A 13,487-nucleotide genomic window follows, 5' to 3' on the forward strand; every position below is an offset into this window, starting at 1 on the left:
GTTCAAGGCTGCATTGAGCTATGATGATGCTACTGCACTCCACCCTGGACAGAGGAAGACCCCATCTGCAGAAAAAACAGACAAACAAACAAACACACAAAACCAACAACTGGAAACATCCTCCTCTAGAATGGTGGTCAGGAACATCTGCCTGCCTTCTTCCCTGATGTCTCTCCAGCACCTAGAACAGCGCTCAGCACAAGGATGCACTCATTAGTGTTTTGTTGAATAAATGACTCCTTTGATACAGCCATTCCACTTCTAAGAATCTTTCCTAATAAATATTCACACACTTGCAAAGAGCTGTGTGCACAATAATGGGAGGAGCAAACAACCGGGGAACGTTTGCAAATGTTTATTAACTGTCAGTAACTGATATAGGGGAATCGGATGAGGGGAGTACATGCTGAACAGAAAACAGGGTGTGGGGGGACTTGACCAGGACACATGGCAATAGGGAAATGCAGATGGGAGATACTTATAGTGGTACTTGGTGTGTGGGGTGTGTGTGTGTGTGTGTGTGGTGTGTAAATGCAGAGGAAAAATCTGAAATTAAACACTCAGACCTGCTGTCAATCGCCACATCTGGGGAGAGAGGAGGGAAGTGCTTTGCTATCCTATGCAGAGAATACCTGATAATACTTGTTTTCTGAGGTAGGTACATGGATACACAGACCAAAATATGCATTAAGTATGTCTTGCTCATCAATGAAAATGCTAATATCTAACAGAATGGCATACTGTAAGAAAATACAACGGAAATGCTAACAACGAACTCTTGGCACACTAAGAAAAATGATGCTCAACTTTTCACTGTTGTGAACACTCGCTTTCACTTGCTATACACCTGATGACGAGGGGTCCGCAGCCATGCCCATGTTCTTGAAAGGTCACCAAATTCTGCTTCTCATCATGGGCATGTGTCATATCTCTGAGGCTGAGGCAAGAAGAGAGAAGGAAAGTAAGTGGCAGTGAGTTGCCACTGCCTGATAACTCAATCTCAATTCCTCCTGATGTGCAGACCCTGTACACTCCGATTCTGCCCTACCTCAGGACCTGCACATGCTTTCCACGGTTCCTCGAAGTGAACCATCTGCACATGCCACAGTAACTTCCTTGCCTGGTTTATCCATTTCTAGGCTAGAGGAAGGTGTGGCCCACGTATCAGGACTGACCTGGGGTTTGGGAACCCACAGCATCCTGGGTAGGGAGGAACCCTGGATATACAGGGCAGGGAGTAGAAAGAGCATGGGAAATCTCATCATTCAGCCTCAATGCTGTACCCTAGAAAATTATGAGAAGGGAATGATTCGGGGAACAAGTGACAAGATGGGATACTGGTACTGTAACAGAATAGCACATCTGCAGGGATGTGGTGGATGAGCTGAAAGTTCACTTACGGAGTTACTCGTCATCTTCCTCAGGGTCGCTGATCTCTTCATAAATCACCGGATGCTTTCTCTCACGCAGTCTGTGGGTCCAGGCATGTTTCCCCCTTTTGGGTCCTATGATGGAGAAGAGTTGGAAGATGAGGGTTGGGTAGGTTGAAGAGTGTTAGGCTCTGTTTTCTCAAAAACAGGAGATGCCTCCCCGCTCCCAAGTGCCCATGGGCCTTCTTTATCCAGTTTTTCACATTCTCTGGCTTAGAGAGGCTGAGGCCTTAGACCCACACCGATACAGGTCAAATGCCAGTTAAAGTTTTAGTTTCTGGCTCCGTTCGTTGTCAGGTTTAAATTCCCAACCTCTTTACTTACAGGAACGTTCATGGATACCTCCTTTCATTCAGCACGTATTTGTTAAGGGCACACAGGCAGACCTTGTTTTATGGCACCTCATTTTTATAGTGCTTCGCAGATACTGCAATTTTTTTTTGAGAATTCTCACCAGTTTTATACTTTTTCATCTATTATTATGTCTGTTATGGTGATCTGTCATCAGTGAGCATTAATGTTATTACTGCAATTGTTTTTGTTGTTCTTTAGTCTTTTAAAATAATTTTTGTTTTTTATTTTTGTGGGTACACAGTAGGTGTATATTCTTATGGGGTACATGAGATGCTTTGACACAGGCATGCCATGCGTAATAATCACATCATGGAAAATAGGGTCTCCATCCCCTCAACCATTTATCCTTGTGTTGCAAACAATCCGTTTACACTCTTTTAAAGATTTTTTAAATGTGTGATTAACTTATTATTGACTACAGTCACGCTGTTGTGTGTAAATGTTTTGGGGGTACCAGGAACTGCACCCTACAGACAGATGAGGAACGTAATTGATCAATGTCGTGTGTGTTCTGACTGCTCCACTGATGAGCTGTTCCCCATCTCTCCTCCTTCTCTTGGGCCTCCCTATTTCCTGAGACACAGCAACACTGAAATTAGGATGATGAACGAACCTTACAATGGCTGGCTATGTGTTCAAATGAAAGGAAGAGTCACATGTCTCTCACATTAAATCAGAAGCTAGAAATGGCCAAGGTTATTGAGGAAGGCATGCTGAAAGCCAAGATAGGCTGAAAGCTAGGCCTCCTGAACCAAACAGCCAAGGTGTGAATGCAAAGGAAAAGTTCTTGAAGGAAATTATAGTATATAATGCAAAGGAAACGTTCTTGAAGGAAATAATAGTATATACTGCAAAGGAAAAGTTCTTGAAGGAAATACTAATACTAATACTCCAGTGAACAGAAGAATAAGAAAGCAAAACAGCCTTACTGTTGAAATAGAGGAAGTTTGAGTGGTCAGGATAGAACATGAAACCAGTTACAACATTCCCTTAAACCAAAGTCTAATTCAGAGCAAGACCCGAACTCTCTTCAAGTCCATGAAAGCTGAGAGAGGTGACGAAGTTGCAAAAGAAATGTCGTGATGCTAGCAGAGGTTGGTTCGTGAGATTTAAGGAAAGAAGCTGTCTCTGTAACATAAAAGTGCAAGGTGAAGCAGCAAACCCTGATGGAGAAGCTGAAGCAACCTATGCAGAAGATCTAGCTAAAATCACTGATGAAGGTGGCTACACTAAACAACAGATTTTCAATATAGATAAAATAGCCTTCTATTGGAAGGTGATGCCATCTAAAACTTTCATAGCTAGAGAAGATTGACTCTAACTTTGAAAGAAGTTCTACTGTGAGTAAAATGCTATCCAATAGCATCACATAGTACACAGAAATCTTTCATGAAAGGGAGAGCTAATCAATGTGGCAAATTTCATTGTTGTCTTCTTTTAAGAAACTGCCACAGCCACTCCACCCTTCAGCAACCACCACCTTGATCAGCCAGCAGCCATCAACACCGAGGCAAGACCCTCCACCAGCAAAGAGAGTGTGACTCACTGAAGGCTCAGAAGATTGTTTGCATTTTTAACAATGAATTATTTTAAAATTAAGGTATGTACATTTTTACACATAACGCTATTGCACACTTAGTAGACTACACTATAGTGTAAACATAATGTTTTTATGCACTGTGAAACAAACAAAAAACAATGTGTGTGACCCACTTTATTGCAGTGGTCTGTAACAGAACCTGCAATATCTCTGAAGTACACATGTGTTGAGTATCAGGCATTGAGCTGACTAAGATATGATTCCAGATTATCACAGATAAAATTGCTTGAGCACCTTTCACGTCATCAGGCTTCTAGATTTAATTTAACGCCTCCAAACCATTTATGAACTATGATTCTTTATTTCTATCTTATGGACTAGGAATCTGGAACTGAGAAAATTTGGAAGACTTGCCCCAAGACACGTGGTTTTTTACAACTCCAGTCTGTGTCTCTGAAAGTCATCTCTAACATCTCATCTGGAGCTGGGTAAGCTCCTCAGCCCAGCCTGGACCCAGGTTTGTCTGGGATCCATGCCACGCACCCAGTCCACACACCTGAACATAGCCAGGGAAGCTACAGTGGTTGCTCCTGAATTGTTTCCTCTTACCAGATCTCTTGTTAATCTTCTCAGAGGTATTTGCTTTTCCCGGGGGGCACAGCTGTTTCCCATCATTTTGTGGGCCAGATGCTTCTGGTACTCCCTTTGAATCATTTCCTTCCTCTGCTGGCTTCTTGAGCATTCTCTTTACAATGTGAAGGTCACAGATAAACAGTATCAGTGAAATTTCTATAGTGCTTTAGAGTTTACAAAGCGTCTTCACATGCATTACCTTAATCAATATTCTCAGCAACGCTGGGAGAGTTACACTTACCTAAATAAGGAGAAACCTGGGAGGTTAGAAGGGAAAGGAATGGCCTAAATGAATGGGGTTTCCAGGGCTAGAATGCTTATCTTCACACTCTTTTAAGACTGACATTTGTGCAAACAGCAGAAATCTCCATGTAATTGAGAGTGTGGTATACAGAAGATTTGGAGAAAAATAGCATTCTAAGAATTCAAAAGGTCTACAAATGGAAGAGCTTCTGTAAAATACAAGGGATCCCATAAAGGCTTGTAGTCAGTTGCTGGGAGTCTAAATGTAAATACGTAGCGAGGGGACAAAACATTGCTGGGAAAGATACTGTGGGGAGATGAATACAAGGAAGGGAGAGGGAAAGAAATGGTTTGCTGAAATTAATCTAGGCAGCAAACAAAGCAGTACCAGATATGGCATAGCACCCTAGAGAGGCACCAACATTGAATGTGGAATTCAGTGAGGTGGTACCCATACCAATTCTGGTTACATTGGGATATGTCACTGACCAACAATCTTAAGCTACTTTTTTCTTTGCTTTTCTTTTTTCTTTTTGAGACAAAGTATCGCTCTGTCACCAGGCTAGAGTGCAGTAGCAAGATCTCGGCTCACTGCAATCTCCCCCTCCCCCGGGTCAAGTGATTCCCCTGTCTTAGCCTCCTGAGTAGCTGGGACTACAGGCAGGCACTACCACGCCCCACTAAGTTTTGTATTTTTAGTAAAGATGAGGTTTTACCATGTTGGGCAGGATGCTATCTCTTGACCTCATGATCTGCCCACCTCGGCCTCCCAAAATGCTGGGATTACACTCGTGAGCCATCGGGCCTGGCCCTTAAGCTACTTTTTACTCAGCTTCCTCACTTATGAAATAGTGAACGATACATGTAAAATAGGCTAAGGGAAAGTCCTCTCTGAGCTTGTAAATACTGTTTAAATGTAATAATAATAACAACAATTAACACCTTTCTGTTTCCTTCTTTGAATTTGGTCTCCACACTGGCAACTCAACTCCCACATTCCTTTACCCTCTAAACCAGAGTTGAATCTGCACTTGTGGGATCACTCATTCAGGGACCTCCGAGGGATCCCCTGGGCTGGGATTGGGGCTTCCCGGATGCCCCAGGTGCAGACAAGGCCCTCAAGGAGCTCAAGGAGGGGCCAACAGTCAAAGCGATTCCTAAGCCATGCAAGCGGCCCTGGTAACAGAGGAGAGGCCAGCTGGTCCTTCCTGTTGCGAGAATGGGTGTCTCAACGGAAGCACCAGCAGGCCCTATGGGGTAAATCCCTAGTGAGCAACATCTGAACTTCATAAATAAATGCAAACGTGAATGAGCTTTAAATGGCTTGGAGCTCTGGATTAAACTACCCCTGCCACTCCGCCTCAGGAAAATTCTTTAACATCTCTGTACCATGATAGCCTCATTTCATTATTTTGCTGATAATTATGATCTATAACATGAACTATGATTCTTCACTTCCATTTCATGGACCAGGAATCTGGAGCTCAGAGAACTTAGAAGATTTGCGCCAAGTCACATGGCTTTTATAAACACTGAAGTGTGTGACTCATTATTATTTGGAGATAATAACAGACACAACATCATAGAGGTCTTCTCATGGATTCACTACATTACTTCATGTGAAGTTATTAAAATAGTATCTGGCATCACTATGAAAACAAAAGCTGTCAATGCTACATCAGGTGTTGTGATAGACATGGGGAGAAGGAGGCAATGAGGGCATTTTTGATATTCTCCCACTCTTACCAGTGTTCACATCCGTGAAGGGACAAAGGTTCTCTGGTCCTTTGGATTTGAGAGATACTCACCTTCGGGACGATTCTCTGGAGCTTGCCAAAAGTCGTCTGAGGACGTCCAACTGAAAGAGAATACATCAGCATTTTTCTTTGTTGGTAAAGATTTCCAAACTCTAGAGAGACTTCTGTTGCATCAGGGCATTCTGCAGCGGAGGGTTATGAGTCCACTCACTGTTGAGGAGTTATTTCAGATTTGCTTCTGAATTATGTTTAGTCATGGTTGGTGCATTTATCTGTGGCATCAATTCAGAATTTTCCATCTCATGGTTTATCAAATGGGGGTTAAACCCCATCACAGTCTCATCTTATGTCATTACGTATCTTTTACTTTTTCCCAAATAATTAAATTGATTAGTTGGGAATCTGAACTGTATCCACTCAAGATGTACAACAACTAAAAATCACTGTACACTTCAAATGGGTGAATCTTATGGTATGCATATTAAGCTGCTAAATGTGTGATGAACCATGGATGATTTAGTTCAGTGGCTCTGAAATATTTTCAGTATAAAGACACTCCTTTAATGTCAAAAACTTGGCAGATACTCAAGCACTGGATTGTCCGACCTCTTATAGTGATTGTGGGAGATGGTAGAATCTGGCCTGTTTAGTTGGGGAGTAATAGGTCTATTAGAGCTGGTTTGGACATTCTGACCTTATCTTATGATTGCATTGTCAGTGCAGAAGAGCCAGTAAACACATATGTCCCCTTTATATTCCTGAAATGCACAAAGATCTCTACCTAAGGAGCTGTCTTTTTTTCACCCTATGTTATCTACGGTTTTAATAAAATACAGAGAAACAGCAATCTTCATTACATAATGTGTTCATCACCATTTCTCTTATGATATTTATCCAAAATCTACATGCTGTTAATGAAACAATCACTGGAAGTTTTTGGCAAATCTACACTTTTAACATTTTCTTTTTTTTCACTTTTAAATTTTTTTTTTTTTTTTTTTTTGAGACGAAGTTTTGCTCTTGTGGCCTAGGCTGGAGTGCAATGATGCGGTCTCACCTCACCGTAACCTCTGTCTCCCAGGTTCAAGCGATTCTCCTGCCTCACCCTCCTTAGTTGCTGGGATTAGAGGCATGTGCCACCATGCCTGGCTAATTTTGTGCTTTTTTTTTTAGTAGAGACGGGGTTTCTCCATGTTGGTCAGGCTGGTCTCGGACTCCTGACCTCAGGTGATCTGCCCTCCTCGGCCTCCCAAAGTGCTGGGATTATAGGCGTGAACCACAGCGTCCGGCCTTAAAATTTTCTTAACTGTGCTTTGATTCATTAACAGTGTTTAGCAAGAACAACATGTCCTTTAAAAAAGAAATATTTCAAACACACAGAAAAGTATGGGGAATAATATTGAATTCGGTCGCATCTCAACATTACCCCATGACTATGTTAGATCTGATTTATTTATTCAGAATGTTAGAAACACTATTAACGGGCTGGGTGCAATAGCTCATGCCTGAAATCCCAGCACTTTGGGAGGCTGAGGAGGGTGGATCACTTGAGGTCAGGAGTTTGAGACCAGCCTGGCCAACACGGTGAAACCCCGTCTCTACTAAAAATACAAAAATTAAGTGGGCATGGTGGCCGGCGCCTGTAATCCCATCTACTCAGGAGGCTGAGACAGGAGAATCTCTTCAACCCAGGAGGCAGAGGTTGTAGTGGGCTGAGACTGTGCCACTGCACTCCAGCCTGGGCAACAAGAGTGAATCTCCAGTTCAAAAAACAAAACAAAACAAAACAAAACAAAAACAAAACAAAACCAAATAAAAACACTATCAATAAGTCATGACTGAAGCTGTCTGTGCAGCACTCACCAATCCGTGCCCCTGCTCCTTGTCCATTTACAGTCAGTCTCCTCAATTTGATGGCTTTTTATTCACATTCATGTTTTATGCATTTACCATTTGCTTATTATCCATAAATATTCATATTCTTGTTTTACATGTTTTATAATTTTATGAATGATCTCTGTAGTTAACTTTCTGTATGCAAATTTTTTTTTTTTAACTCAGCCCTGATGTGTATGAGGGAACAAATGCCTGAGGATCCTTCCCAGATAGCTGAGCTGAAAAGCAGTTAGGCTTAAGGAGACCCTTTCCAGCCCCTTCCCATCTACTCACCCTCATTTCTGCGGTTACGGTCATTATCAATATCATTCCCCTGGAAGTCTGTGGCCCGTTTATTACGCATGAAAGGTGGGAGGGTGACATTGAAACCTAGAAAGAAGCAAAATGTTTATTCCTTAAGAGACAAACTTAGGCCTGGCATGGTGGCTCATGTCTGTAGTACCAGCACTTTGGGAGGCTGAGGTGGGAGGATTGCTTGAGGCCAGGAGTTCAAAAGAAGAGCCTACAGACATAGAGACCCCCTTATCTATAAAATATAGGGAAATAAAATTAGTTGGGCATGGTGGCATGTGCCTGTAGCCTCAGCTACTCCATAAGGCTGGGCAGGAGGGATTGCTTAGACCCTGGGAGTTCGAGGGCTGCATTGAGCTATGATTGCACTGCTTTATACTCCTAGCCCTGGGGTGACAGTGAGGACTCTGAGCTCAAGAGGGAGAGAGAAGCCGAGAGAGAGAGAGGAAGGTAGGGTGGCAGATGTGCTGCGGTCGCCACAGAGACAGTTGGGCTCATCAGAAAAAGACGCCTATGGGGAGAGAAACGTGCAGGATCAGGTATAAGCTCCACTGTGGCCAGCCCCTGTCCCTCCAGCCCTGACAGGATAGGAAGAGCAGAACACCCAGAGAGCTGCCTGCAATTTTTCCCACATGCACAAAGGGAGAAAATGTGGGGGTACTTTCAAAGCCTAAGAACTAGGCAAAACAGGGAAAAGGGATGCTCATGTGTCCCCAGACATCACTGTTCCTATAGAACTTTCTGTTACCTAGTTTAGTCATGGCCTCATACTTTTTCTCTTCATATGCACACAGTTGATTTTTCTCGAAATTATTTCATCTTTTCCCACTCTTTCTTAGAAATTGTTGTAATACCAACGAAGGCCTAGGAAAAAAAGAAAGAAATTCTGGCAGTGACTCCAGCTAGGCATGTCTGCCATTCAGCTGGAGCCAGCACTTCCTTGTGCTGGATCTGGGAAGTGGGGATGATGAAATCCGGCCTGGTTGATGCCATGGCTAACTAGCAAAAGAACATGGGGACCTTCCCTATCGCTGCCACACCAGTAAGACTTTAATGCTGCTGGCTGGCTCTCTTCCCACCTTGCAGAATGGTTGGGGTCACCAAATGCAGTGCACGGCCACAGACCTGTCTCCAGGGATGCTGGGGTGATGACGGAGCGAGATGGGATGCTCCCAGCGGTCCAGATCTCCCTGGGACCCTGCTCCTTTCCCCAGGCTGCCTCCTGTCCTCCCCTCCTCAGGAAATCCTGGTCAGCCTACTCTATGCCCTGAACAACTGCTATGCCCCTCCAGGTCACCCCCTCACCATGCTTCTGTTCTCTGATGTTTTAGCATCATCCCTGGAGTCTCTTTGCAAAGGCGTTGTCTCTGTTCATGGCACCGGGAGCAGTCTGACCTGCAAACAGCCTGAGACTTTCCAGCCACAGCATCTTTGTGGTCCTGTAGAGGGAGAGAAATCTCTGAAGGCCGGCCACATTCAGTCACCTGGGAATCAGGTGCTGCATTTCTCCATCAGGGCTTATCTGTCCTGAGTAAGGACATGGGGAGAAGTCAGATGAAAACAGGGAGCCAGGGGTCTGGGAGAAGTATTACTGATTGGGGGTGACAAAAGGTTTCTATGGGCAAAACAGCCTTGAGTCTTTGGGAGGGAGTTAGCTAATGTTGTTTAGTAGTTTCCCTGGAGCTAGGTTTACCCTGGAAGATGTACAGACCCTTGTTGGGGAGGCAGGGGAGGTAACTGTATAATTTTATTGTGAGTGGGGGCGTTCTGACACCCCCCACTCAATAAATGAGAAGTGAGTCAGAGGGTAACATGGTCTCTTTGAGTGATGGATTTGGTGATCCAGGCAGAGGGATGCAAGAGTTCTGTTGTTCTGTTGAAGACAAACGTGACCTTCGCTAATGAATGGTTAGGCTATTACGGGTTATTTGTAAATTATAAGAAGGAAAGAGCCCGCCATCCCTTAGAGAATGTGGGGCATTTCAGGTTGCAGCAATGCTGACCAGGCGCGGTGGCTCATGCCTGTAATCCCAGCATTTTGGGAGGCGGCGTGCAGATGCGCTTGAGTACGAGGTGGATACCAGCCTAGCCAACCTAGTGAAACCCTCTACTAAAAAAATAATAATAAAAGTATTAGTGGGGTGCGGTGGTGCATGCCACCAGCCAGTCCAGGCTGAGGCAGAGGATCTCCTGGAGCCAGGAGGTCGAGGAGTCAGCCTGGCCAACACAGCAAAACCCCATTCCTACTAACAATAACAAAGAGAAAATAGCATGGGCGAGGTGGCTCCTGCCTGTAGTTCTGAAGCCCGGTAGCCAGGAAATTGCTTGAGGCCAGGGGGTCAATACCGACCTGGCCAACAAATGAAACCCGTCTCTAAAAGAGTATTAAATAAATAAAATAAATAAAGCCAAAAATAAAAATACCTACCAAAAAACCTAGCAGGAGATTAATGGCAGCACACACACCACCAGACCTGAAGACAAAAGGTGGGAGGATGAAGCGAAGGCCAAGGATGTTGAGACCAGCCTGGCCAATAGTGAAACCGGTTCTACTAAAAAGCGTGGGCAGGCTGGTGCCCAGCTCTGTAGTCCTGACCGAGGAGCTAAGAAGGACTTCTTAAGCCCAGGCCGGATCCTAGGCGTAACCCTGGCCAACACAACAAAGCCGTCTGAACTAAAAATGAAAAATAAAATATTAGTGGGAGCGAGGGTGAGTGCGTGCCTGTAGTCGAGGCCAAGCCCCGGGAGACTGCCCGAGCCAGGCGGTTGAGAGCCAGCCTACAGCCAGCATGGCGAAAACTGTCTCTACTAAAAACTGAAAAATAAAAGAAATATATTACTGGCGGGGTGGTGCGTGCCTGTAGTCGAGGCGAGGTGGGAGGATTGCAGGCAGGCAGCCGACATAGCGAATCCCCGTCTCTACTAAAATACAAAATGAAAAATGTTCCAGGGTGGGGCCCGGCTGAGCCTGTGGCCTTGAGGGCAGTGGGGAGGCTCACCATGATAATTAAGCCCTGAAAGGCATTAGTTGTCTTTTCAGTCCTCCAATTTTTAGGAGCCCAAGCACTTGAGGCCCCTCTGAGGAGGCTTCCTCTTTTCTATCTGCCCCGTTGTATCTAGGAGTGTCCCTTCAAGAGAACCTACCTCAGAGACAAAAGTAGTGGTGGCGAGGAGTCAGCAGCAGTTGGCGACAAAGTGTGTGGCTGGAGGGAGAAAATATTCTGGTGTGTCACTTGCCCCAGGATGTGGACCAATCCAGGGCAGTCAGTGAACTCCATCTGGCCAGTGGAAGTCAGAACAGTAGTAGGGACAAGCCAAGCTGATGTGGGGTCTCTCGGTCAGGCTCCAGGGACAGGAACCTCTCCTCAAAGCAGGGCAAGAACTCTGATTTTTCCCGCCCTAAAAGCATCCCTGGGATTGGCTACTCCAAGGATTCGAAATCTGCATGCTCTGATTTTCTCTTTAAATCCTTTCAAAAATCAGAGGCACCCATGGGCTGGTTTTGTCTTGCGTTTTCCTATCCCCACACCCCACGGTGCATTTGTTATCCAGTTTTAATAAGCAGTGTGCTCTGAAGCGAATTAGCCATCTCAAATCCTTCCTGTCAGTTTTTTAACTTTTTCATGTATGGGATTTTTCCTAGGAACTCTGTAGTAGCGTAAGAAATTTGGGCGAACCGCGGTGGCTCACCTTGTAATCCCAGCACTTTGGGAGGCCCAGCTGGTGGATGGCGAGCCAGGAGGCAGAGGTTGCAGTGAGCCACGATCACATTGTGCACCCCAGCCTGGGCAACAGAGCGATACCCTGTCTTTTATCTCTACAAAAAAAAAAATAAATAAAATTAGCGAGATGGGGAAGTGTGCCTGTAGTCCCAGCTCTTAGAAGGCTGAGGATCGCTTGAGCCCAGGAGTGCGAGGTCGCCCCAAGCCATGATCTGGCCACTGCTGCCTACCTGGGCCACAGAGCGAGATCTTGTCCAAAAGAAAAAAAAAACTCCTGGGCTCAAGCGATAAAAAAGAGAGAGAGATGGAGAGAGAGAAAGAAAGAAAAATTTCAGTGAGCCAGTCCCAGTGGCTCATGCCTGTAATCCCAACACTTTGAGAGACTGAGGCAGGAGGTAGAAGGATCACTTGAGGCCAGGAGTTCCAGAACAATCTGAGATACATAGTGAGACCCCCATCTCTATAAAAAAATTTTTAAAAAGAAATTTAAACTAAAAAAATAAAAAACAACACTTCTACTTACTTTTTTTCTAGAAGACCAAAGAACCAGAAATATATTTTACCCATTGATATTAATAGCATTTATAATTATAGTATTAAAAAGAGTATGTAATTAGGGTCCACTGTGTTCATCAGGGAGCTTACAAGTCAATTTGTCTAAGAAGTCTCCCCTACCCCCATCCTTAGTACCTCTAACATGTCCCCATTCCTCTCTGGGCTTTCCATCTACACCCTTGATCTCTCTAAAATCCTCCCAGAATGACAGCGATCTCTGTTAGCGCAGGGACAGGGCAATGGCCCTTGGGCCCAGCACAAAGCCCTTTATGTACATCTTCCCATTAATTTTCACAACGTTCTTTTGAGTTAAATACTATTATCATCCCCAGTGTGCAGATGTTGAGACTGAGGCTCAGAGAATTAAGCAGTCTGCTCAAGGTCTGTGGGTGACAAAGCTGGGATTCATCCCCAAGATGAATTGAGTCCAAAGTCTGTGCTTTTATTTGTGTATTTCTTTATTTTTAATTAAAATACTTTTTTTAGAGATGGGGTCTTGCTATGTTGCCCCCACTGAACTGGAAGTAACTCCTGGCCTCAAGCAATCCTCCTGCCTTGGCTTCCCAAAACACTGGAATTACAGAAGTGAACCACCCCACGTCCAGCCTCAAAGTCTGGGCTTTTAATTACTCTTGTATATTGCCTCAACTATTTGTTGAATGAATGAATGCATCTTACAACTGCAAAGGTTCTTTAACATAATTTACATCACTCCTTACAATCACCCCAAATTCCCTCTGGCTGCTGTAACAAATTACCACAAACTTTGTGGCATAAACGACATAAATTTATTCTCTCACAAGTCTGGAGGCCAGAAATCTGAAATCAGTTTCACTGAGTTGAAATCAAGTTGTCAGCAGGGCTGTACTCTTCTAGAGGCTCTAGGAGAGAATCTGTTCCTTGCCTCTTCCAGCTTCCGGTGATTGCCAGCATTTCTTGGCTTGTGGCTTGATATGGTTTGGCTCTGTGTCTCCACCCAAATCTCATCTCGAATTGCAATCCCCACGGATTAAAAATCCCCATGGGAGCGGTTTTCCCCATGCTGTTCTTGTGACAGTGAGTTCTC

The 13,487-nt window shown here is 44.5% G+C and overlaps 1 protein-coding gene and 1 pseudogene across 1 annotated transcript in view; one reads left to right on the plus strand and one right to left on the minus strand.

Moving 5' to 3' along the window:
- The window catches only part of LOC100998162 (putative protein SSX8), a 148,850-nt gene that overhangs the window by 63,651 nt on the left and 71,712 nt on the right, over positions 1 to 13,487 (plus strand). The window lies entirely within an intron of this gene.
- Positions 341 to 9,519, minus strand: LOC100997455 (annotated as a pseudogene).

Source organism: Papio anubis, chromosome X, assembly GCF_008728515.1.
Source record: "Papio anubis isolate 15944 chromosome X, Panubis1.0, whole genome shotgun sequence".
NCBI classification, from domain to species: domain Eukaryota; kingdom Metazoa; phylum Chordata; class Mammalia; order Primates; family Cercopithecidae; genus Papio; species Papio anubis.